This window comes from Lampris incognitus, chromosome 12 (assembly GCF_029633865.1).
Source record: "Lampris incognitus isolate fLamInc1 chromosome 12, fLamInc1.hap2, whole genome shotgun sequence".
NCBI lineage: Eukaryota > Metazoa > Chordata > Actinopteri > Lampriformes > Lampridae > Lampris > Lampris incognitus.
Window position 1 is genome coordinate 41774753 of NC_079222.1, and position 24873 is coordinate 41799625.

Consider the following 24873-nt stretch of genomic DNA (forward strand, 5'->3'; position numbering starts at 1 on the left):
TGAGTTATAAGAGGATGAAGAGCAGTCAAACTGCATTATAAAAATATGAAGAGCAGTCAAATTGTTTTATAAGAGGATGAAGAGCAGTCAAACTGATTCATAATCGGATGAAGAGCAGTCAGACTGTTTTACAAGAGGAGAAAGAGCAGTCAAACTGCTTTATAAAAGGATGAAGAGCAGTCAAACTGCTTTATAAGAGGATGAAGAGCAGTCAAACTGATTAATAAGAGGATGAAGAGCAGTCAAACTGCTTTATAAAAGGATGAGGAGCAGTCAAACTGTTTTATAATCGGACGAAGAGCAGTCAAACTGATTTATAATCGGACGATGAGAAGTCAAACTGATTTATAATCGGACGAAGAGCAGTCAAACTGATTTATAATTGGATGAATAGCAGTCAAACTGATTTATAAGAGGATGAAGAGCAGTCAAACTGTTTTATAAGCGGACGAAGAGCAGTCAAACTGATTTATAATTGGACGAAGAGCAGTCAAACTGATTTATAATCGGACGAAGAGCAGTCAAACGGTTTTATAAGAGGATGAAGAGCAGTCAAATTGATTTATAAGAGGATGAAGAGCAGTCAAACTGCTTTATAAAAGGATGAAGAGCAGTCAAACTGTTTTATACGAGGACGTAGAGCAGTCAGACTGTTTTACAAGAGGATGAAGAGCAGTCAACCTGTTTTACAAGAGGATGAAGAGCAGTCAATCTGTTTTATAAGAGGACCAAGAGCAGTCAAACTGATTTATAATCGATGAAGAGCAGTCAAACTGATTTATAAGAGGATGAAGAGCAGTCAAACTGCTTTATAAAAGGATGAAGAGCAGTCAAATTGTTTTATAAGAGGATGAAGAGCAGTCAAACTGATTTATAATCGGATGAAGAGCAGTCAGACTGTTTTACAAGTGGAGAAAGAGCAGTCAAACTGCTTTATAAAAGGATGAAGAGCAGTCAAACTGCTTTATAAAAGGATGAAGAGCAGTCAAACTGTTTTATAAGCGGACGAAGAGCAGCCAAACTGATTTATAATCCGACGAAGAGCAGTCAACCTGATTTATAATTGGATGAATAGCAGTCAAACTGCTTTATAAAAGGATGAAGAGCAGTCACACTGTTTTATAAGAGGATGAAGAGCAGTCAAGCTGCTTTATAAAAGGATGAAGAGCAGTCAAACTGTTTTATAAGCGGACGAAGAGCAGTCAAACTGATTTATAATCGGACGAAGAGCAGTCAAACTGATTTATAATCGGACGAAGAGCAGTCAAACGGTTTTATAAGAGGATGAAGAGCAGTCAAATTGATTTATAAGAGGATGAAGAGCAGTCAAACTGCTTTATAAAAGGATGAAGAGCAGTCAAACTGTTTTATACGAGGATGTAGAGCCGTCAGACTGTTTTACAAGAGGATGAAGAGCAGTCAACCTGTTTTACAAGAGGATGAAGAGCAGTCAAACTGTTTTATAAGAGGATGAAGCGCAGTCAAACTGCTTTATAAAAGGATGAACAGCAGTCAAACAGTTTTATAAGAGGACGAAGAGCAGTCAAACTGATTTATAATCGGATGAAGAGCAGTCAAACTGAGTTATAAGAGGATGAAGAGCAGTCAAACTGCATTATAAAAAGATGAAGAGCAGTCAAATTGTTTTATAAGAGGATGAAGAGCAGTCAAACTGATTTATAATCGGATGAAGAGCAGTCAGACTGTTTTACAAGAGGAGAAAGAGCAGTCAAACTGCTTTATAAAAGGATGAAGAGCAGTCAAACTGCTTTATAAGAGGATGAAGAGCAGTCAAACTGATTAATAAGAGGATGAAGAGCAGTCAAACTGCTTTATAAAAGGATGAGGAGCAGTCAAACTGTTTTATAATCGGACGAAGAGCAGTCAAACTGATTTATAATCGGACGAAGAGAAGTCAAACTGATTTATAATCGGACGAAGAGCAGTCAAACTGATTTATAATTGGATGAATAGCAGTCAAACTGATTTATAAGAGGATGTAGAGCAGTCAAACTGCTTTATAAAAGGATGAAGAGCAGTCAAACTGTTTTATAAGAGGACGAAGAGCAGTCAAACTGATTTATAATCGGACGAAGAGCAGTCAAACTGTTCTATAGGAGGATGCAGCGCAGTCAAACTGGTTTATAGGAGGATGAAGAGCAAGCAAACTGCTTTATAAGAGGATGAAGAGCAGTCAAACTGATTTATAAGCGGACGAAGAGCAGTCAAACTGATTTATAATCGGACGAAGAGCAGTCAAACTGATTTATAAACGGACGAAGAGCAGTCAAACGGTTTTAAAAAAGGATAAAGAGCAGTCAAACTGTTTTATACGAGGATGTAGACCAGTCACACTGTTTTAAAAGAGGATGAAGAGCAGTCAACCTGTTTTACAAGAGGATGAAGAGCAGTCAAACTGTTTTATAAGAGGATGAAGAGCAGTCAAACTGATTTATAAGAGGATGAATAGCAGTCAAACTGCTTTATAAAAGGATGAAGAGCAGTCAAACTATTTTATAAGCGGACGAAGAGCATTCAAACTGATTTATAATCGGACGAAGAGCAGTCAAACTGATTTATAATCGGACGAAGAGCAGTCAAACTGATTTATAATCGGATGAATAGCAGTCAAACTGATTTATAAGAGGATGTAGAGCAGTCAAACTGCTTTATAAAAGGATGAAGAGCAGTCAAACTGTTTTATAAGAGGACGAAGAGCAGTCAAACTATTTTATAATCGGACGAAGAACAGTCAAACTATTCTATAGGAGGATGAAGCGCAGTCAAACTGGTCTATAGGAGGATGAAGAGCAGTCAAACTGTTTTATAAAAGGATGAAGAGTACTCAAACTGATTTATAAGAGGATGAAGAGCAGTCAAACTGCTTTATAAAAGGATGAAGAGCAGTCAAACTGTTTTATAAGCGGATGAAGAGCAGTCAAACTGATTTATAATCGGACGAAGAGCAGTCAAACTGATTTATAAACGGACGAAGAGCAGTCAAACGGTTTTAAAAAAGGATAAAGAGCAGTCAAACTGTTTTATACGAGGATGTAGACCAGTCACACTGTTTTAAAAGAGGATGAAGAGCAGTCAACCTGTTTTACAAGAGGATGAAGAGCAGTCAAACTGTTTTATAAGAGGATGAAGAGCAGTCAAACTTTATTTATAAGAGGATGAATAGCAGTCAAACTGCTTTATAAAAGGATGAAGAGCAGTCAAACTATTTTATAAGCGGACGAAGAGCAGTCAAACTGATTTATAATCGGACGAAGAGCAGTCAAACTGATTTATAATCGGACGAAGAGCAGTCAAACTGATTTATAATCGGATGAATAGCAGTCAAACTGATTTATAAGAGGATGTAGAGCAGTCAAACTGCTTTATAAAAGGATGAAGAGCAGTCAAACTGTTTTATAAGAGGACGAAGAGCAGTCAAACTATTTTATAATCGGACGAAGAGCAGTCAAACTATTCTATAGGAGGATGAAGCGCAGTCAAACTGGTCTATAGGAGGATGAAGAGCAGTCAAACTGTTTTATAAAAGGATGAAGAGTACTCAAACTGATTTATAAGAGGATGAAGAGCAGTCAAACTGCTTTATAAAAGGATGAAGAGCAGTCAAACTGTTTTATAAGCGGATGAAGAGCAGTCAAACTGATTTATAATCGGACGAAGAGCAGTCAAACTGATTTATAATCGAACGAAGAGCAGTCAAACGGTTTTATAAGAGGATGAAGAGCAGTCAAATTGATTTATAAGAGGATGAAGAGCAGTCAAACGGTTTTATAAGAGGATGAAGAGCAGTCAAACTGCGTTATAAAAGGATGAAGAGCAGTCAAACTGTTTTATAAGAGGACAAAGAGCAGTCAAACTGATTTATAATCGGATGAAGAGCAGTCAAACTGTTTTATAAGAGGATGAAGAGCAGTCAAACTGATTTATATTCGGATGAAGAGCAGTCAAACTGTTTTATAAGAGGATGAAGCGCAGTCAAACTGCTTTATAAAAGGATGAACAGCAGTCAAACAGTTTTATAAGAGGACGAAGAGCAGTCAAACTGATTTATAATCGGATGAAGAGCAGTCAAACTGAGTTATAAGAGGATGAAGAGCAGTCAAACTGCATTATAAAAAGATGAAGAGCAGTCAAATTGTTTTATAAGAGGATGAAGAGCAGTCAAACTGATTTATAATCGGATGAAGAGCAGTCAGACTGTTTTACAAGAGGAGAAAGAGCAGTCAAACTGCTTTATAAAAGGATGAAGAGCAGTCAAACTGTTTTATAAGAGGACGAAGAGCAGTCAAACTGATTTATAATCGGACGAAGAGCAGTCAAACTGTTCTATAGGAGGATGAAGCGCAGTCAAACTGGTTTATAGGAGGATGAAGAGCAAGCAAACTGCTTTATAAGAGGATGAAGAGCAGTCAAACTGATTTATAAGCGGACGAAGAGCAGTCAAACTGATTTATAATCGGACGAAGAGCAGTCAAACTGATTTATAAACGGACGAAGAGCAGTCAAACGGTTTTAAAAAAGGATAAAGAGCAGTCAAACTGTTTTATACGAGGATGTAGACCAGTCACACTGTTTTAAAAGAGGATGAAGAGCAGTCAACCTGTTTTACAAGAGGATGAAGAGCAGTCAAACTGTTTTATAAGAGGATGAAGAGCAGTCAAACTGATTTATAAGAGGATGAATAGCAGTCAAACTGCTTTATAAAAGGATGAAGAGCAGTCAAACTATTTTATAAGCGGACGAAGAGCATTCAAACTGATTTATAATCGGACGAAGAGCAGTCAAACTGATTTATAATCGGACGAAGAGCAGTCAAACTGATTTATAATCGGATGAATAGCAGTCAAACTGATTTATAAGAGGATGTAGAGCAGTCAAACTGCTTTATAAAAGGATGAAGAGCAGTCAAACTGTTTTATAAGAGGACGAAGAGCAGTCAAACTATTTTATAATCGGACGAAGAGCAGTCAAACTATTCTATAGGAGGATGAAGCGCAGTCAAACTGGTCTATAGGAGGATGAAGAGCAGTCAAACTGTTTTATAAAAGGATGAAGAGTACTCAAACTGATTTATAAGAGGATGAAGAGCAGTCAAACTGCTTTATAAAAGGATGAAGAGCAGTCAAACTGTTTTATAAGCGGATGAAGAGCAGTCAAACTGATTTATAATCGGACGAAGAGCAGTCAAACTGATTTATAAACGGACGAAGAGCAGTCAAACGGTTTTAAAAAAGGATAAAGAGCAGTCAAACTGTTTTATACGAGGATGTAGACCAGTCACACTGTTTTAAAAGAGGATGAAGAGCAGTCAACCTGTTTTACAAGAGGATGAAGAGCAGTCAAACTGTTTTATAAGAGGATGAAGAGCAGTCAAACTGATTTATAAGAGGATGAATAGCAGTCAAACTGCTTTATAAAAGGATGAAGAGCAGTCAAACTATTTTATAAGCGGACGAAGAGCAGTCAAACTGATTTATAATCGGACGAAGAGCAGTCAAACTGATTTATAATCGGACGAAGAGCAGTCAAACTGATTTATAATCGGATGAATAGCAGTCAAACTGATTTATAAGAGGATGTAGAGCAGTCAAACTGCTTTATAAAAGGATGAAGAGCAGTCAAACTGTTTTATAAGAGGACGAAGAGCAGTCAAACTATTTTATAATCGGACGAAGAGCAGTCAAACTATTCTATAGGAGGATGAAGCGCAGTCAAACTGGTCTATAGGAGGATGAAGAGCAGTCAAACTGTTTTATAAAAGGATGAAGAGTACTCAAACTGATTTATAAGAGGATGAAGAGCAGTCAAACTGCTTTATAAAAGGATGAAGAGCAGTCAAACTGTTTTATAAGCGGATGAAGAGCAGTCAAACTGATTTATAATCGGACGAAGAGCAGTCAAACTGATTTATAATCGAACGAAGAGCAGTCAAACGGTTTTATAAGAGGATGAAGAGCAGTCAAATTGATTTATAAGAGGATGAAGAGCAGTCAAACGGTTTTATAAGAGGATGAAGAGCAGTCAAACTGCGTTATAAAAGGATGAAGAGCAGTCAAACTGTTTTATAAGAGGACAAAGAGCAGTCAAACTGATTTATAATCGGATGAAGAGCAGTCAAACTGTTTTATAAGAGGATGAAGAGCAGTCAAACTGATTTATATTCGGATGAAGAGCAGTCAAACTGATTTATAAGCGGACGAAGAGCAGTCAAACTGATTTATAATCGGACGAAGAGCAGTCAAACTGATTTATAATCGGACGAAGAGCAGTCAAACGGTTTTATAAGAGGATGAAGAGCAGTCAAATTGATTTATAAGAGGATGAAGAGCAGTCAAACTGCTTTATAAAAGGATGAAGAGCAGTCAAACTGTTTTATAAAAGGATGAAGAGCAGTCAAACTGTTTTATAAGAGGATGAAGAGCAGTCAAACTGAATAATAAGAGGATAAAGAGCAGTCAAGCTGCTTTATAAAAGGATGAAGAGCAGTCAAACTGCTTTATAAAAGGATGAATAGCAGTCAAACTGTTTTATAGGAGGATGAAGAGCAGTCAAACTGCTTTATAAGAGGACGAAGAGCAGTCAAACTGATTTATAATCGTACGAAGAGCAGTCAAACTGTTCTATAGGAGGATGAAGCACAGTCAAACTGGTTTATAGGAGGATGAAGAGCAGTCAAACTGCTTTATAAGAGGATGAAGAGCAGTCAAACTGAATAATAAGAGGATAAAGAGCAGTCAAGCTGCTTTATAAAAGGATGAAGAGCAGTCAAACTGATTTATAATCGGACGAAGAGCAGTCAAACTGATTTATAATCGGACGAAGAGCAGTCAAACGGTTTTATAAGAGGATGAAGAGCAGTCAAACTGCGTTATAAAAGGATGAAGAGCAGTCAAACTTTTTTATAAGAGGACAAAGAGCAGTCAAACTGATTTATAATCGGATGAAGAGCAGTCAAACTGTTTTATAAGAGGATGAAGAGCAGTCAAACTGATTTATATTCGGATGAAGAGCAGTCAAACTGATTTATAAGCGGACGAAGAGCAGTCAAACTGATTTATAATCGGACGAAGAGCAGTCAAACTGATCTATAATCGGACGAAGAGCAGTCAAACGGTTTTATAAGAGGATGAAGAGCAGTCAAATTGATTTATAAGAGGATGAATAGCAGTCAAACTGCTTTATAAAAGGATGAAGAGCAGTCAAACTATTTTATAAGCGGACGAAGAGCAGTCAAACTGATTTATAATCGGACGAAGAGCAGTCAAACTGATTTATAATCGGACGAAGAGCAGTCAAACTGATTTATAATCGGATGAATAGCAGTCAAACTGATTTATAAGAGGATGTAGAGCAGTCAAACTGCTTTATAAAAGGATGAAGAGCAGTCAAACTGTTTTATAAGAGGACGAAGAGCAGTCAAACTGATTTTATAATCGGACGAAGAGCAGTCAAACTATTCTATAGGAGGATGAAGCGCAGTCAAACTGGTCTATAGGAGGATGAAGAGCAGTCAAACTGTTTTATAAAAGGATGAAGAGTACTCAAACTGATTTATAAGAGGATGAAGAGCAGTCAAACTGCTTTATAAAAGGATGAAGAGCAGTCAAACTGTTTTATAAGCGGATGAAGAGCAGTCAAACTGATTTATAATCGGACGAAGAGCAGTCAAACTGATTTATAATCGAACGAAGAGCAGTCAAACGGTTTTATAAGAGGATGAAGAGCAGTCAAATTGATTTATAAGAGGATGAAGAGCAGTCAAACTGCTTTATAAAAGGATGAAGAGCAGTCAAACTGTTTTATACGAGGACGTAGAGCAGTCAGACTGTTTTACAAGAGGATGAAGAGCAGTCAACCTGTTTTACAAGAGGATGAAGAGCAGTCAATCTGTTTTATAAGAGGATGAAGAGCAGTCAAACTGCTTTATAAAAGGATGAAGAGCAGTCAAACTGTTTTATAAGAGGACGAAGAGCAGTCAAACTGATTTATAATCGATGAAGAGCAGTCAAACTGATATATAAGAGGATGAAGAGCAGTCAAACTGCTTTATAAAAGGATGAATAGCAGTCAAACTGTTTTATAAGAGGACGAAGAGCTGTCAAACTGATTTATAATCGTACGAAGAGCAGTCAAACTGTTTTTTAGGAGGATGAAGCGCAGTCAAACTGGTTTATAGGAGGATGAAGAGCAGTCAAACTGCTTTATAAGAGGATGAAGAGCAGTCAAACTGATTAATAAGAGGATAAAGAGCAGTCAAGCTGCTTTATAAAAGGATGAAGAGCAGTCAAACTGATTTATAATCGGACGAAGAGCAGTCAAACTGATTTATAATCGGACGAAGAGCAGTCAAACGGTTTTATAAGAGGATGAAGAGCAGTCAAACTGCTTTATAAAAGGATGAAGAGCAGTCAAACTGATTTATAATCGGACGAAGAGCAGTCAAACTGATTTATAATCGGACGAAGAGCAGTCAAACGGTTTTATAAGAGGATGAAGAGCAGTCAAACTGCGTTATAAAAGGATGAAGAGCAGTCAAACTGTTTTATAAGAGGACAAAGAGCAGTCAAACTGATTTATAATCGGATGAAGAGCAGTCAAACTGTTTTATAAGAGGATGAAGAGCAGTCAAACTGATTTATATTCGGATGAAGAGCAGTCAAACTGATTTATAATCGGACGAAGAGCAGTCAAACTGATCTAAAATCGGACGAAGAGCAATCAAACGGTTTTATAAGAGGATGAAGAGCAGTCAAATTGATTTATAAGAGGATGAAGAGCAGTCAAACTGCTTTATAAAAGGATGAAGAGCAGTCAAACTGTTTTATACGAGGACGTAGAGCAGTCAGACTGTTTTACAAGAGGATGAAGAGCAGTCAACCTGTTTTACAAGAGGATGAAGAGCAGTCAAACTGATTTATAAGCGGACGAAGAGCAGTCAAACGGTTTTATAAGAGGATGAAGAGCAGTCAAACTGCGTTATAAAAGGATGAAGAGCAGTCAAACTGTTTTATAAGAGGACGAAGAGCTGTCAAACTGATTTATAATCGTACGAAGAGCAGTCAAACTGTTCTATAGGAGGATGAAGCGCAGTCAAACTGGTTTATAGGAGGATGAAGAGCAGTCAAACTGCTTTATAAGAGGATGAAGAGCAGTCAAACTGATTAATAAGAGGATAAAGAGCAGTCAAGCTGCTTTATAAAAGGATGAAGAGCAGTCAAACTGATTTATAATCGGACGAAGAGCAGTCAAACTGATTTATAATCGGACGAAGAGCAGTCAAACGGTTTTATAAGAGGATGAAGAGCAGTCAAACTGCTTTATAAAAGGATGAAGAGCAGTCAAACTGATTTATAATCGGACGAAGAGCAGTCAAACTGATTTATAATCGGACGAAGAGCAGTCAAACGGTTTTATAAGAGGATGAAGAGCAGTCAAACTGCGTTATAAAAGGATGAAGAGCAGTCAAACTGTTTTATAAGAGGACAAAGAGCAGTCAAACTGATTTATAATCGGATGAAGAGCAGTCAAACTGTTTTATAAGAGGATGAAGAGCAGTCAAACTGATTTATATTCGGATGAAGAGCAGTCAAACTGATTTATAATCGGACGAAGAGCAGTCAAACTGATCTAAAATCGGACGAAGAGCAATCAAACGGTTTTATAAGAGGATGAAGAGCAGTCAAATTGATTTATAAGAGGATGAAGAGCAGTCAAACTGCTTTATAAAAGGATGAAGAGCAGTCAAACTGTTTTATACGCGGACGTAGAGCAGTCAGACTGTTTTACAAGAGGATGAAGAGCAGTCAACCTGTTTTACAAGAGGATGAAGAGCAGTCAAACTGATTTATAAGCGGACGAAGAGCAGTCAAACGGTTTTATAAGAGGATGAAGAGCAGTCAAACTGCGTTATAAAAGGATGAAGAGCAGTCAAACTAATTTATATTCGGATGAAGAGCAGTCAAACTGATTTATAAGCGGACGAAGAGCAGTCAAACTGATTTATAATCGGACGAAGAGCAGTCAAACTGATTTATAATCGGACGAAGAGCAGTCAAACGGTTTTATAAGAGGATGAAGAGCAGTCAAATTGATTTATAAGAGGATGAAGAGCAGTCAAAAGGTTTTATAAGAGGATGAAGAGCAGTCAAACTGATTAATAAGAGGAGAAAGAGCAGTCAAACTGCTTTATAAAAGGATGAAGAGCAGTCAAACTGTTTTATAAGAGGACGAAGAGCAGTCAAACTGATTTATAATCGGACGAAGAGCAGTCAAACTGTTCTATAGGAGGATGAAGCGCAGTCAAACTGGTTTATAGGAGGATGAAGAGCAAGCAAACTGCTTTATAAGAGGATGAAGAGCAGTCAAACTGATTTATAAGCGGACGAAGAGCAGTCAAACTGATTTATAATCGGACGAAGAGCAGTCAAACTGATTTATAAACGGACGAAGAGCAGTCAAACGGTTTTAAAAAAGGATAAAGAGCAGTCAAACTGTTTTATACGAGGATGTAGACCAGTCACACTGTTTTAAAAGAGGATGAAGAGCAGTCAACCTGTTTTACAAGAGGATGAAGAGCAGTCAAACTGTTTTATAAGAGGATGAAGAGCAGTCAAACTGATTTATAAGAGGATGAATAGCAGTCAAACTGCTTTATAAAAGGATGAAGAGCAGTCAAACTATTTTATAAGCGGACGAAGAGCATTCAAACTGATTTATAATCGGACGAAGAGCAGTCAAACTGATTTATAATCGGACGAAGAGCAGTCAAACTGATTTATAATCGGATGAATAGCAGTCAAACTGATTTATAAGAGGATGTAGAGCAGTCAAACTGCTTTATAAAAGGATGAAGAGCAGTCAAACTGTTTTATAAGAGGACGAAGAGCAGTCAAACTATTTTATAATCGGACGAAGAGCAGTCAAACTATTCTATAGGAGGATGAAGCGCAGTCAAACTGGTCTATAGGAGGATGAAGAGCAGTCAAACTGTTTTATAAAAGGATGAAGAGTACTCAAACTGATTTATAAGAGGATGAAGAGCAGTCAAACTGCTTTATAAAAGGATGAAGAGCAGTCAAACTGTTTTATAAGCGGATGAAGAGCAGTCAAACTGATTTATAATCGGACGAAGAGCAGTCAAACTGATTTATAAACGGACGAAGAGCAGTCAAACGGTTTTAAAAAAGGATAAAGAGCAGTCAAACTGTTTTATACGAGGATGTAGACCAGTCACACTGTTTTAAAAGAGGATGAAGAGCAGTCAACCTGTTTTACAAGAGGATGAAGAGCAGTCAAACTGTTTTATAAGAGGATGAAGAGCAGTCAAACTGATTTATAAGAGGATGAATAGCAGTCAAACTGCTTTATAAAAGGATGAAGAGCAGTCAAACTATTTTATAAGCGGACGAAGAGCAGTCAAACTGATTTATAATCGGACGAAGAGCAGTCAAACTGATTTATAATCGGACGAAGAGCAGTCAAACTGATTTATAATCGGATGAATAGCAGTCAAACTGATTTATAAGAGGATGTAGAGCAGTCAAACTGCTTTATAAAAGGATGAAGAGCAGTCAAACTGTTTTATAAGAGGACGAAGAGCAGTCAAACTATTTTATAAGCGGACGAAGAGCAGTCAAACTGATTTATAATCGGACGAAGAGCAGTCAAACTGATTTATAATCGGACGAAGAGCAGTCAAACTGATTTATAATCGGATGAATAGCAGTCAAACTGATTTATAAGAGGATGTAGAGCAGTCAAACTGCTTTATAAAAGGATGAAGAGCAGTCAAACTGTTTTATAAGAGGACGAAGAGCAGTCAAACTATTTTATAATCGGACGAAGAGCAGTCAAACTATTCTATAGGAGGATGAAGCGCAGTCAAACTGGTCTATAGGAGGATGAAGAGCAGTCAAACTGTTTTATAAAAGGATGAAGAGTACTCAAACTGATTTATAAGAGGATGAAGAGCAGTCAAACTGCTTTATAAAAGGATGAAGAGCAGTCAAACTGTTTTATAAGCGGATGAAGAGCAGTCAAACTGATTTATAATCGGACGAAGAGCAGTCAAACTGATTTATAATCGAACGAAGAGCAGTCAAACGGTTTTATAAGAGGATGAAGAGCAGTCAAATTGATTTATAAGAGGATGAAGAGCAGTCAAACGGTTTTATAAGAGGATGAAGAGCAGTCAAACTGCGTTATAAAAGGATGAAGAGCAGTCAAACTGTTTTATAAGAGGACAAAGAGCAGTCAAACTGATTTATAATCGGATGAAGAGCAGTCAAACTGTTTTATAAGAGGATGAAGAGCAGTCAAACTGATTTATATTCGGATGAAGAGCAGTCAAACTGATTTATAAGCGGACGAAGAGCAGTCAAACTGATTTATAATCGGACGAAGAGCAGTCAAACTGATTTATAATCGGACGAAGAGCAGTCAAACGGTTTTATAAGAGGATGAAGAGCAGTCAAATTGATTTATAAGAGGATGAAGAGCAGTCAAACTGCTTTATAAAAGGATGAAGAGCAGTCAAACTGTTTTATACGAGGACGTAGAGCAGTCAGACTGTTTTACAAGAGGATGAAGAGCAGTCAACCTGTTTTACAAGAGGATGAAGAGCAGTCAATCTGTTTTATAAGAGGATGAAGAGCAGTCAAACTGCTTTATAAAAGGATGAAGAGCAGTCAAACTGTTTTATAAGAGGACGAAGAGCAGTAAAACTGATTTATAATCGATGAAGAGCAGTCAAACTGATATATAAGAGGATGAAGAGCAGTCAAACTGCTTTATAAAAGGATGAATAGCAGTCAAACTGTTTTATAGGAGGATGAAGAGCAGTCAAACTGCTTTATAAGAGGACGAAGAGCAGTCAAACTGATTTATAATCGTACGAAGAGCAGTCAAACTGTTCTATAGGAGGATGAAGCGCAGTCAAACTGGTTTATAGGAGGATGAAGAGCAGTCAAACTGCTTTATAAGAGGATGAAGAGCAGTCAAACTGAATAATAAGAGGATAAAGAGCAGTCAAGCTGCTTTATAAAAGGATGAAGAGCAGTCAAACTGATTTATAATCGGACGAAGAGCAGTCAAACTGATTTATAATCGGACGAAGAGCAGTCAAACGGTTTTATAAGAGGATGAAGAGCAGTCAAACTGCGTTATAAAAGGATGAAGAGCAGTCAAACTTTTTTATAAGAGGACAAAGAGCAGTCAAACTGATTTATAATCGGATGAAGAGCAGTCAAACTGTTTTATAAGAGGATGAAGAGCAGTCAAACTGATTTATATTCGGATGAAGAGCAGTCAAACTGATTTATAAGCGGACGAAGAGCAGTCAAACTGATTTATAATCGGACGAAGAGCAGTCAAACTGATCTATAATCGGACGAAGAGCAGTCAAACGGTTTTATAAGAGGATGAAGAGCAGTCAAATTGATTTATAAGAGGATGAATAGCAGTCAAACTGCTTTATAAAAGGATGAAGAGCAGTCAAACTATTTTATAAGCGGACGAAGAGCAGTCAAACTGATTTATAATCGGACGAAGAGAAGTCAAACTGATTTATAATCGGACGAAGAGCAGTCAAACTGATTTATAATCGGATGAATAGCAGTCAAACTGATTTATAAGAGGATGTAGAGCAGTCAAACTGCTTTATAAAAGGATGAAGAGCAGTCAAACTGTTTTATAAGAGGACGAAGAGCAGTCAAACTGATTTTATAATCGGACGAAGAGCAGTCAAACTATTCTATAGGAGGATGAAGCGCAGTCAAACTGGTCTATAGGAGGATGAAGAGCAGTCAAACTGTTTTATAAAAGGATGAAGAGTACTCAAACTGATTTATAAGAGGATGAAGAGCAGTCAAACTGCTTTATAAAAGGATGAAGAGCAGTCAAACTGTTTTATAAGCGGATGAAGAGCAGTCAAACTGATTTATAATCGGACGAAGAGCAGTCAAACTGATTTATAATCGAACGAAGAGCAGTCAAACGGTTTTATAAGAGGATGAAGAGCAGTCAAATTGATTTATAAGAGGATGAAGAGCAGTCAAACTGCTTTATAAAAGGATGAAGAGCAGTCAAACTGTTTTATACGAGGACGTAGAGCAGTCAGACTGTTTTACAAGAGGATGAAGAGCAGTCAACCTGTTTTACAAGAGGATGAAGAGCAGTCAATCTGTTTTATAAGAGGATGAAGAGCAGTCAAACTGCTTTATAAAAGGATGAAGAGCAGTCAAACTGTTTTATAAGAGGACGAAGAGCAGTCAAACTGATTTATAATCGATGAAGAGCAGTCAAACTGATATATAAGAGGATGAAGAGCAGTCAAACTGCTTTATAAAAGGATGAATAGCAGTCAAACTGTTTTATAAGAGGACGAAGAGCTGTCAAACTGATTTATAATCGTACGAAGAGCAGTCAAACTGTTCTATAGGAGGATGAAGCGCAGTCAAACTGGTTTATAGGAGGATGAAGAGCAGTCAAACTGCTTTATAAGAGGATGAAGAGCAGTCAAACTGATTAATAAGAGGATAAAGAGCAGTCAAGCTGCTTTATAAAAGGATGAAGAGCAGTCAAACTGATTTATAATCGGACGAAGAGCAGTCAAACTGATTTATAATCGGACGAAGAGCAGTCAAACGGTTTTATAAGAGGATGAAGAGCAGTCAAACTGCTTTATAAAAGGATGAAGAGCAGTCAAACTGATTTATAATCGGACGAAGAGCAGTCAAACTGATTTATAATCGGACGAAGAGCAGTCAAACGGTTTTATAAGAGGATGAAGAGCAGTCAAACTGCGTTATAAAAGGATGAAGAGCAGTCAAACTGTTTTATAAGAGGACAAAGAGCAGTCAAACTGATTTATAATCGGATGAAGAGCAGTCAAACTGTTTTATAAGAGGATGAAGAGCAGTCAAACTGATTTATATTCGGATGAAGAGCAGTCAAACTGATTTATAATCGGACGAAGAGCAGTCAAACTGATCTAAAATCGGACGAAGAGCAATCAAACGGTTTTATAAGAGGATGAAGAGCAGTCAAATTGATTTATAAGAGGATGAAGAGCAGTCAAACTGCTTTATAAAAAGGATGAAGAGCAGTCAAACTGTTTTATACGAGGACGTAGAGCAGTCAGACTGTTTTACAAGAGGATGAAGAGCAGTCAACCTGTTTTACAAGAGGATGAAGAGCAGTCAAACTGATTTATAAGCGGACGAAGAGCAGTCAAACGGTTTTATAAGAGGATGAAGAGCAGTCAAACTGCGTTATAAAAGGATGAAGAGCAGTCAAACTGTTTTATAAGAGGACGAAGAGCTGTCAAACTGATTTATAATCGTACGAAGAGCAGTCAAACTGTTCTATAGGAGGATGAAGCGCAGTCAAACTGGTTTATAGGAGGATGAAGAGCAGTCAAACTGCTTTATAAGAGGATGAAGAGCAGTCAAACTGATTAATAAGAGGATAAAGAGCAGTCAAGCTGCTTTATAAAAGGATGAAGAGCAGTCAAACTGATTTATAATCGGACGAAGAGCAGTCAAACTGATTTATAATCGGACGAAGAGCAGTCAAACGGTTTTATAAGAGGATGAAGAGCAGTCAAACTGCTTTATAAAAGGATGAAGAGCAGTCAAACTGATTTATAATCGGACGAAGAGCAGTCAAACTGATTTATAATCGGACGAAGAGCAGTCAAACGGTTTTATAAGAGGATGAAGAGCAGTCAAACTGCGTTATAAAAGGATGAAGAGCAGTCAAACTGTTTTATAAGAGGACAAAGAGCAGTCAAACTGATTTATAATCGGATGAAGAGCAGTCAAACTGTTTTATAAGAGGATGAAGAGCAGTCAAACTGATTTATATTCGGATGAAGAGCAGTCAAACTGATTTATAATCGGACGAAGAGCAGTCAAACTGATCTAAAATCGGACGAAGAGCAATCAAACGGTTTTATAAGAGGATGAAGAGCAGTCAAATTGATTTATAAGAGGATGAAGAGCAGTCAAACTGCTTTATAAAAGGATGAAGAGCAGTCAAACTGTTTTATACGCGGACGTAGAGCAGTCAGACTGTTTTACAAGAGGATGAAGAGCAGTCAACCTGTTTTACAAGAGGATGAAGAGCAGTCAAACTGATTTATAAGCGGACGAAGAGCAGTCAAACGGTTTTATAAGAGGATGAAGAGCAGTCAAACTGCGTTATAAAAGGATGAAGAGCAGTCAAACTGTTTTATAAGAGGACAAAGAGCAGTCAAACTGATTTATAATCGGATGAAGAGCAGTCAAACTGTTTTATAAGAGGATGAAGAGCAGTCAAACTAATTTATATTCGGATGAAGAGCAGTCAAACTGATTTATAAGCGGACGAAGAGCAGTCAAACTGATTTATAATCGGACGAAGAGCAGTCAAACTGATTTATAATCGGACGAAGAGCAGTCAAACGGTTTTATAAGAGGATGAAGAGCAGTCAAATTGATTTATAAGAGGATGAAGAGCAGTCAAACTGCTTTATAAAAGGATGAAGAGCAGTCAAACTGTTTTATACGAGGACGTAGAGCAGTCAGACTGTTATACAAGAGGATGAAGAGTAGTCAACCTGTTTTACAAGAGGATGAAGAGCAGTCAAACTGATTTATAAGCGGACGAAGAGCAGTCAAACTGATTTATAATCGGACGAAGAGCAGTCAAACTGATTTATAATCGGACGAAGAGCAGTCAAACGGTTTTATAAGAGGATGAAGAGCAGTCAAATTGATTTATAAGATGATGAAGAGCAGTCAAACTGATTTATAAAAGGATGAAGAGCAGTCAAACTGTTTTATACGAGGACGTAGAGCAGTCAGACTGTTTTACAAGAGGATGAAGAGCAGTCAACCTGTTTTACAAGAGGATGAAGAGCAGTCAAATTGATTTATAATCGGACGAAGAGCAGTCAAACTGATTTATAATCGGACGAAGAGCAGTCAAACTGTTCTATAGGAGGATGAAGCGCAGTCAAAATGGTCTATAGGAGGATGAAGAGCAGTCAAACTGCTTTATGAAAGGATGAAGAGCAGTCAAACTGATTTATAAGACGATGAAGAGCAGTCAAACTGCTTTATAAAAGGATGAACAGCAGTCAAACTGTTTTATAAGCGGATGAAGAGCAGTCAAACTGATTTATAATTGGACGAAGAGCAGTCAAACTGATTTATAATCGGACGAAGAGCAGTCAAACGGTTTTATAAGAGGATGAAGAGCAGTCAAATTGATTTATAAGAGGATGAAGAGCAGTCAAACTGCTTTATAAAAGGATGAAGAGCAGTCAAACTGTTTTATACGAGGACGTAGAGCAGTCAGACTGTTTTACAAGAGGATGAAGAGCAGTCAACCTGTTTTACAAGAGGATGAAGAGCAGTCAATCTGTTTTATAAGAGGACCAAGAGCAGTCAAACTGATTTATAATCGATGAAGAGCAGTCAAACTGATTTATAAGAGGATGAAGAGCAGTCAAACTGCTTTATAAAAGGATGAAGAGCAGTCAAATTGTTTTATAAGAGGATGAAGAGCAGTCAAACTGATTTATAATCGGATGAAGAGCAGTCAGACTGTTTTACAAGTGGAGAAAGAGCAGTCAAACTGCTTTATAAAAGGATAAAGAGCAGTCAAACTGCTTTATAAGAGGATGAAGAGCAGTCAAACTGATTTACAAGAGGATGGAGAGCAGTCAAACAGCTTTATAAAAGGATGAAGAGCAGTCAAACTGTTTTATAAGCGGACGAAGAGCAGTCAAACTGATTTATAATCGGACAGAGAGCAGCCAAACTGATTTATAATCGGACGAAGAGCAGTCAAACTGATTTATAATTGGATGAATAGCAGTCAAACTGCTTTATAAAAGGATGAAGAGCAGTCACACTGTTTTATAAGAGGATGAAGAGCAGTCAAGCTGCTTTATAAAAGGATGAAGAGCAGTCAAACTGTTTTATAAGCGGACGAAGAGCAGTCAAACTGATTTATAATCGGACGAAGAGCAGTCAAACTGATTTATAATCGGACGAAGAGCAGTCAAACGGTTTTATAAGAGGATGAAGAGCAGTCAAACTGTTCTATAAGAGGATGAAGCGCAGTCAAAATGGTCTATAGGAGGATGAAGAGCAGTCAAACTGCTTTATGAAAGGATGAAGAGCAGTCAAACTGATTTATAAGAGGATGAAGAGCAGTCAAACTGCTTTATAAAAGGATGAAGAGCAGTCAAACTGTTTTATAAGCGGACGAAGAGCAGTCAAACTGATTTATAATTGGACGAAGAGCAGTCAAACTGATTTATAATCGGACGAAGAGCAGTCAAACGGTTTTATAAGAGGATGAAGAGCAGTCAAATTGATTTATAAGAGGATGAAGAGCAGTCAAACTGCTTTATAAAAGGATGAAGAGCAGTCAAACTGTTTTATACGAGGACGTAGAGCAGTCAGACTGTTTTACAAGAGGATGAAGAGCAGTCAACCTGTTTTGCAAGAGGATGAAGAGCAGTCAATCTGTTTTATAAGAGGACCAAGAGCAGTCAAATTGATTTATAATCGATGAAGAGCAGTCAAACTGATTTATAAGAGGATGAAGAGCAGTCAAAACTGCTTTATAAAATGATGAAGAGCAGTCAAATTGTTTTATAAGAGGATGAAGAGCAGTCAAACTGATTTATAATCGGATGAAGAGCAGTCAGACTGTTTTACAAGTGGAGAAAGAGCAGTCAAACTGCTTTATAAAAGGATGAAGAGCAGTCAAACTGCTTTATAAGAGGATGAAGAGCAGTCAAACTGATTTATAAGAGGATGAAGAGCAGTCAAACTGCTTTATAAAAGGATGAAGAGCAGTCAAACTGTTTTATAAGCGGACGAAGAGCAGTCAAACTGATTTATAATTGGATGAATAGCAGTCAAACTGCTTTATAAAAGGATGAAGAGTAGTCACACTGTTTTATAAGAGGATGAAGAGCAGTCAACCTGCTTTATAAAAGGATGAAGAGCAGTCAAACTGTTTTATAAGCGGACGAGGAGCAGTCAAACTGATTTATAATCGGACGAAGAGCAGTCAAACTGATTTATAATCGGACGAAGAGCAGTCAAACGTTTTTTTAAGAGGATGAAGAGCAGTCAAATTGATTTATAAGAGGATGAAGAGCAGTCAAACTGCTTTATAAAAGGATGAAGAGCAGTCAAACTGTTTTATACGAGGATGTAGAGCAGTCAGACTGTTTTACAAGAGGATGAAGAGCAGTCAACCTGTTTTACAAGAGGATGAAGAGCAGTCAAACTGTTTTATAAGAGGATGAAGAGCAGTCAAACTGCTTTATAAAAGGATGAAGAGCAGTCAAACTGTTTTATAAGAGGATGAAGAGCAGTCAAACTGCTTTATAAAAGGATGAAGAGCAGTCAAACTCTTTTATAAGCGGACGAAGAGCAGTCAAACTGATTTATAATCGGACGAAGAGCAGTCAAACTGTTCTATAGGAGGATGAAGCGCAGTCAAACTGGTTTATAGGAGGATGAAGAGCAGTCAAACTGCTTTATAAGAGGATGAAGAGCAGTCAAACTGATTTATAAGAGGATGAAGAGCAGTCAAACTGCTTTATAATCGGACGAAGAGCAGTCAAACTGATTTATAAACGGACGAAGAGCAGTCAAACGGTTTTATAAAAGGATGAAGAGCAGTCAAACTGTTTAATACGAGGATGTAGACCAGTCAGACTGTTTTACAAGAGGATGAAGAGCAGTCAACCTGTTTTACAAGAGGATGAAGAGCAGTCAAACTGTTTTATAAGAGGATGAAGAGCAGTCACACTGCGTTATAAAAGGATGAAGAGCAGTCAAACTGTTTTATAAGCGGACGAAGAGCAGTCAAACTGATTTATAATCGGACGAAGAGCAGTCAAACTGATTTATAATCGGACGAAGAGCAGTCAAACGGTTTTATAAGAGGATGAAGAGCAGTCAAATTGATTTATAAGAGGATGAAGAGCAGTCAAACTGCTTTATAAAAGGATGAAGAGCAGTCAAACTGTTTTATACGAGGATATAGAGCAGTCAGACTGTTTTACAAGAGGATGAAGAGCAGTCAACCTGTTTTACAAGAGGATGAAGAGCAGTCAAACTGTTTTATAAGAGGATGAAGCGCAGTCAAACTGCTTTATAAAAGGATGAACAGCAGTCAAACAGTTTTATAAGAGGACGAAGAGCAGTCAAACTGATTTATAATCGGATGAAGAGCAGTCAAACTGAGTTATAAGAGGATGAAGAGCAGTCAAACTGCATTATAAAAAGATGAAGAGCAGTCAAATTGTTTTATAAGAGGATGAAGAGCAGTCAAACTGATTTATAATCGGATGAAGAGCAGTCAGACTGTTTTACAAGAGGAGAAAGAGCAGTCAAACTGCTTTATAAAAGGATGAAGAGCAGTCAAACTGTTCTATAGGAGGATGAAGCGCAGTCAAACTGGTTTATAGGAGGATGAAGAGCAAGCAAACTGCTTTATAAGAGGATGAAGAGCAGTCAAACTGATTTATAAGCGGACGAAGAGCAGTCAAACTGATTTATAATCGGACGAAGAGCAGTCAAACTGATTTATAAACGGACGAAGAGCAGTCAAACGGTTTTAAAAAAGGATAAAGAGCAGTCAAACTGTTTTATACGAGGATGTAGACCAGTCAGACTGTTTTACAAGAGGATGAAGAGCAGTCAACCTGTTTTACAAGAGGATGAAGAGCAGTCAAACTGTTTTATAAGAGGATGAAGAGCAGTCAAACTGCGTTATAAAAGGATGAAGAGCAGTCAAACTGTTTTATAAGAGGACGAAGAGCAGTCAAACTGATTTATAATCGGATGAAGAGCAGGCAAACTGATTAATAAGAGGATGAAGAGCAGTCAAACTGCTTTATAAAAGGATGAATAGCAGTCAAACTGTTTTATAAGAGGATGAAGAGCAGTCAAACTGATTTATAATCAGACGAAGAGCAGTCAAACTAGTCTATAGGAGGATGAAGCGCAGTCAAACTGGTCTATAGGAGGATGAAGAGCAGTCAAACTGCTTTATAAAAGGATGAAGAGCAGTCAAACTGATTTATAAGAGGATGAAGAGCAGTCAAACTGCTTTATAAAAGGATGAATAGTAGTCAAACTGTTTTATAAGCGGACGAAGAGCAGTCAAACTGATTTATAATCGGATGAAGAGCAGTCAGACTGTTTTACAAGAGGAGAAAGAGCATTCAAACTGCTTTATAAAAGGATGAAGAGCAGTCAAACTGCTTTATAAGAGGATGAAGAGCAGTCAAACTGATTAATAAGAGGATGAAGAGCAGTCAAACTGCTTTATAAAAGGATGAGGAGCAGTCAAACTGTTTTATAAGCGGACGAAGAGCAGTCAAACTGATTTATAATCGGACGAAGAGAAGTCAAACTGATTTATAATCGGACGAAGAGCAATCAAACTGATTTATAATTGGATGAATAGCAGTCAAACTGATTTATAAGAGGATGTAGAGCAGTCAAACTGCTTTATAAAAGGATGAAGAGCAGTCAAACTGTTTTATAAGCGGACGAAGAGCAGTCAAACTGATTTATAAGAGGATGAAGAGCAGTCAAACTGCGTTATAAAAGGATGAAGAGCAGTCAAACTGTTTTATAAGAGGATGAAGAGCAGTCAAACTGATTTATAATCGGATGAAGAGCAGGCAAACTGATTTATAAGAGGATGAAGAGCAGTCAAACTGCTTTATAAAAGGATGAATAGCAGTCAAACTGTTTTATAAGAGGATGAAGAGCAGTCAAACTGATTTATAATCGGACGAAGAGCAGTCAAACTGTTCTATAGGAGGATGAAGCGCAGTCAAACTGGTCTATAGGAGGATGAAGAGCAGTCAAACTGCTTTATAAAAGGATGAAGAGCAGTCAAACTGATTTATAAGAGGATGAAGAGCAGTCAAACTGCTTTATAAAAGGATGAAGAGCTGTCAAACTGTTTTATAAGCGGACGAAGAGCAGTCAAACTGATTTATAATCGGATGAAGAGCAGTCAGACTGTTTTACAAGAGGAGAAAGAGCAGTCAAACTGCTTTATAAAAGGATGAAGAGCAGTCAAACTGCTTTATAAGAGGATGAAGAGCAGTCAAACTGATTAATAAGAGGATGAAGAGCAGTCAAATTGCTTTATAAAAGGATGAGGAGCAGTCAAACTGTTTTATAAGCGGACGAAGAGCAGTCAAACTGATTTATAATCGGACGCAGAGAAGTCAAACTGATTTATAATCGGACGAAGAGCAGTCAAACTGATTTATAATTGGACGAATATCAGTCAAACTGATTTATAAGAGGATGTAGAGCAGTCAAACTGCTTTATAAAAGGATGAAGAGCAGTCAAACTGTTTTATAAGAGGACGAAGAGCAGTCAAACTGATTTATAATCGGACGAAGAGCAGTCAAACTGTTCTATAGGAGGATGAAGCGCAGTCAAACTGGTTTATAGGAGGATGAAGAGCAGTCAAACTGCTTTATAAGAGGATGAAGAGCAGTCAAACTGATTTATAAGCGGACGAAGAGCAGTCAAACGTATTTATAATCGGACGAAGAGCAGTCAAACTGATTTATAAACGGACGAAGAGCAGTAAAACGGTTTTATAAAAGGATAAAGAGCAGTCAAACTGTTTTATACGAGGATGTAGACCAGTCAGACTGTTTTACAAGAGGATGAAGAGCAGTCAACCTGTTTTACAAGAGGATGAAGAGCAGTCAAACTGTTTTATAAGAGGATGAAGAGCAGTCAAACTGCGTTATAAAAGGATGAAGAGCAGTCAAACTGTTTTATAAGAGGACGAAGAGCAGTCAAACTGATTTATAATCGATGAAGAGCAGGCAAACTGATTAATAAGAGGATGAAGAGCAGTCAAACTGCTTTATAAAAGGATGAATAGCAGTCAAACTGTTTTATAAGAGGATGAAGAGCAGTCAAACTGATTTATAATCGGACGAAGAGCAGTCAAACTGTTCTATAGGAGGATGAAGCGCAGTCAAACTGGTCTATAGGAGGATGAAGAGCAGTCAAACTGCTTTATAAAAGGATGAAGAGCAGTCAAACTGATTTATAAGAGGATGAAGAGCAGTCAAACTGCTTTATAAAAGGATGAAGAGCTGTCAAACTGTTTTATAAGCGGACGAAGAGCAGTCAAACTGATTTATAATCGGATGAAGAGCAGTCAGACTGTTTTACAAGAGGAGAAAGAGCAGTCAAACTGCTTTATAAAAGGATGAAGAGCAGTGAAACTGCTTTATAAGAGGATGAAGAGCAGTCAAACTGATTAATAAGAGGATGAAGAGCAGTCAAACTGCTTTATAAAAGGATGAGGGGCAGTCAAACTGTTTTATAAGCGGACGAAGAGCAGTCAAACTGATTTATAATCGGACGAAGAGAAGTCAAACTGATGTATAATCGGACGAAGAGCAGTCAAACTGATTTATAATTGGATGAATAGCAGTCAAACTGATTTATAAGAGGATGTAGAGCAGTCAAACTGCTTTATAAAAGGATGAAGAGCAGTCAAACTGTTTTATAATCGGACGAAGAGCAGTCAAACTGATTTATAAACGGACGAAGAGCAGTCAAACGGTTTTAAAAAAGGATAAAGAGCAGTCAAACTGTTTTATACGAGGATGTAGACCAGTCAGACTGTTTTACAAGAGGATGAAGAGCAGTCAACCTGTTTTACAAGAGGATGAAGAGCAGTCAAACTGTTTTATAAGAGGATGAAGAGCAGTCAAACTGCGTTATAAAAGGATGAAGAGCAGTCAAACTGTTTTATAAGAGGACGAAGAGCAGTCAAACTGATTTATAATCGGATGAAGAGCAGGCAAACTGATTTATAAGAGGATGAAGAGCAGTCAAACTGCTTTATAAAAGGATGAATAGTAGTCAAACTGTTTTATAAGAGGATGAAGAGCAGTCAAACTGATTTATAATCGGACGAAGAGCAGTCAAACTGTTCTATAGGAGGATGAAGCGCATTCAAACTGGTCTATAGGAGGATGAAGAGCAGTCAAACTGCTTTATAAAAGGATGAAGAGCAGTCAAACTGATTTATAAGAGGATGAAGAGCAGTCAAACTGCTTTATAAAAGGATGAAGAGCTGTCAAACTGTTTTATAAGCGGACGAAGAGCAGTCAAACTGATTTATAATTGGATGAAGAGCAGTCAGACTGTTTTACAAGAGGAGGAAGAGCAGTCACACTGCTTTATAAAAGGATGAAGAGCAGTCAAACTGCTTTATAAGAGGATGAAGAGCAGTCAAACTGATTAATAAGAGGATGAAGAGCAGTCAAACTGCTTTATAAAAGGATGAGGAGCAGTCAAACTGTTTTATAAGCGGACGAAGAGCAGTCAAACTGATTTATAATCGGACGCAGAGAAGTCAAACTGATTTATAATCGGACGAAGAGCAGTCAAACTGATTTATAATTGGATGAATAGCAGTCAAACTGATTTATAAGAGGATGTAGAGCAGTCAAACTGCTTTATAAAAGGATGAAGAGCAGTCAAACTGTTTTATAAGAGGACGAAGAGCAGTCAAACTGATTTATAATCGGACGAAGAGCAGTCAAACTGTTCTATAGGAGGATGAAGCGCAGTCAAACTGGTTTATAGGAGGATGAAGAGCAGTCAAACTGCTTTATAAGAGGATGAAGAGCAGTCAAACTGATTTATAAGCGGACGAAGAGCAGTCAAACGTATTTATAATCGGACGAAGAGCAGTCAAACTGATTTATAAACGGACGAAGAGCAGTCAAACGGTTTTATAAAAGGATAAAGAGCAGTCAAACTGTTTTATACGAG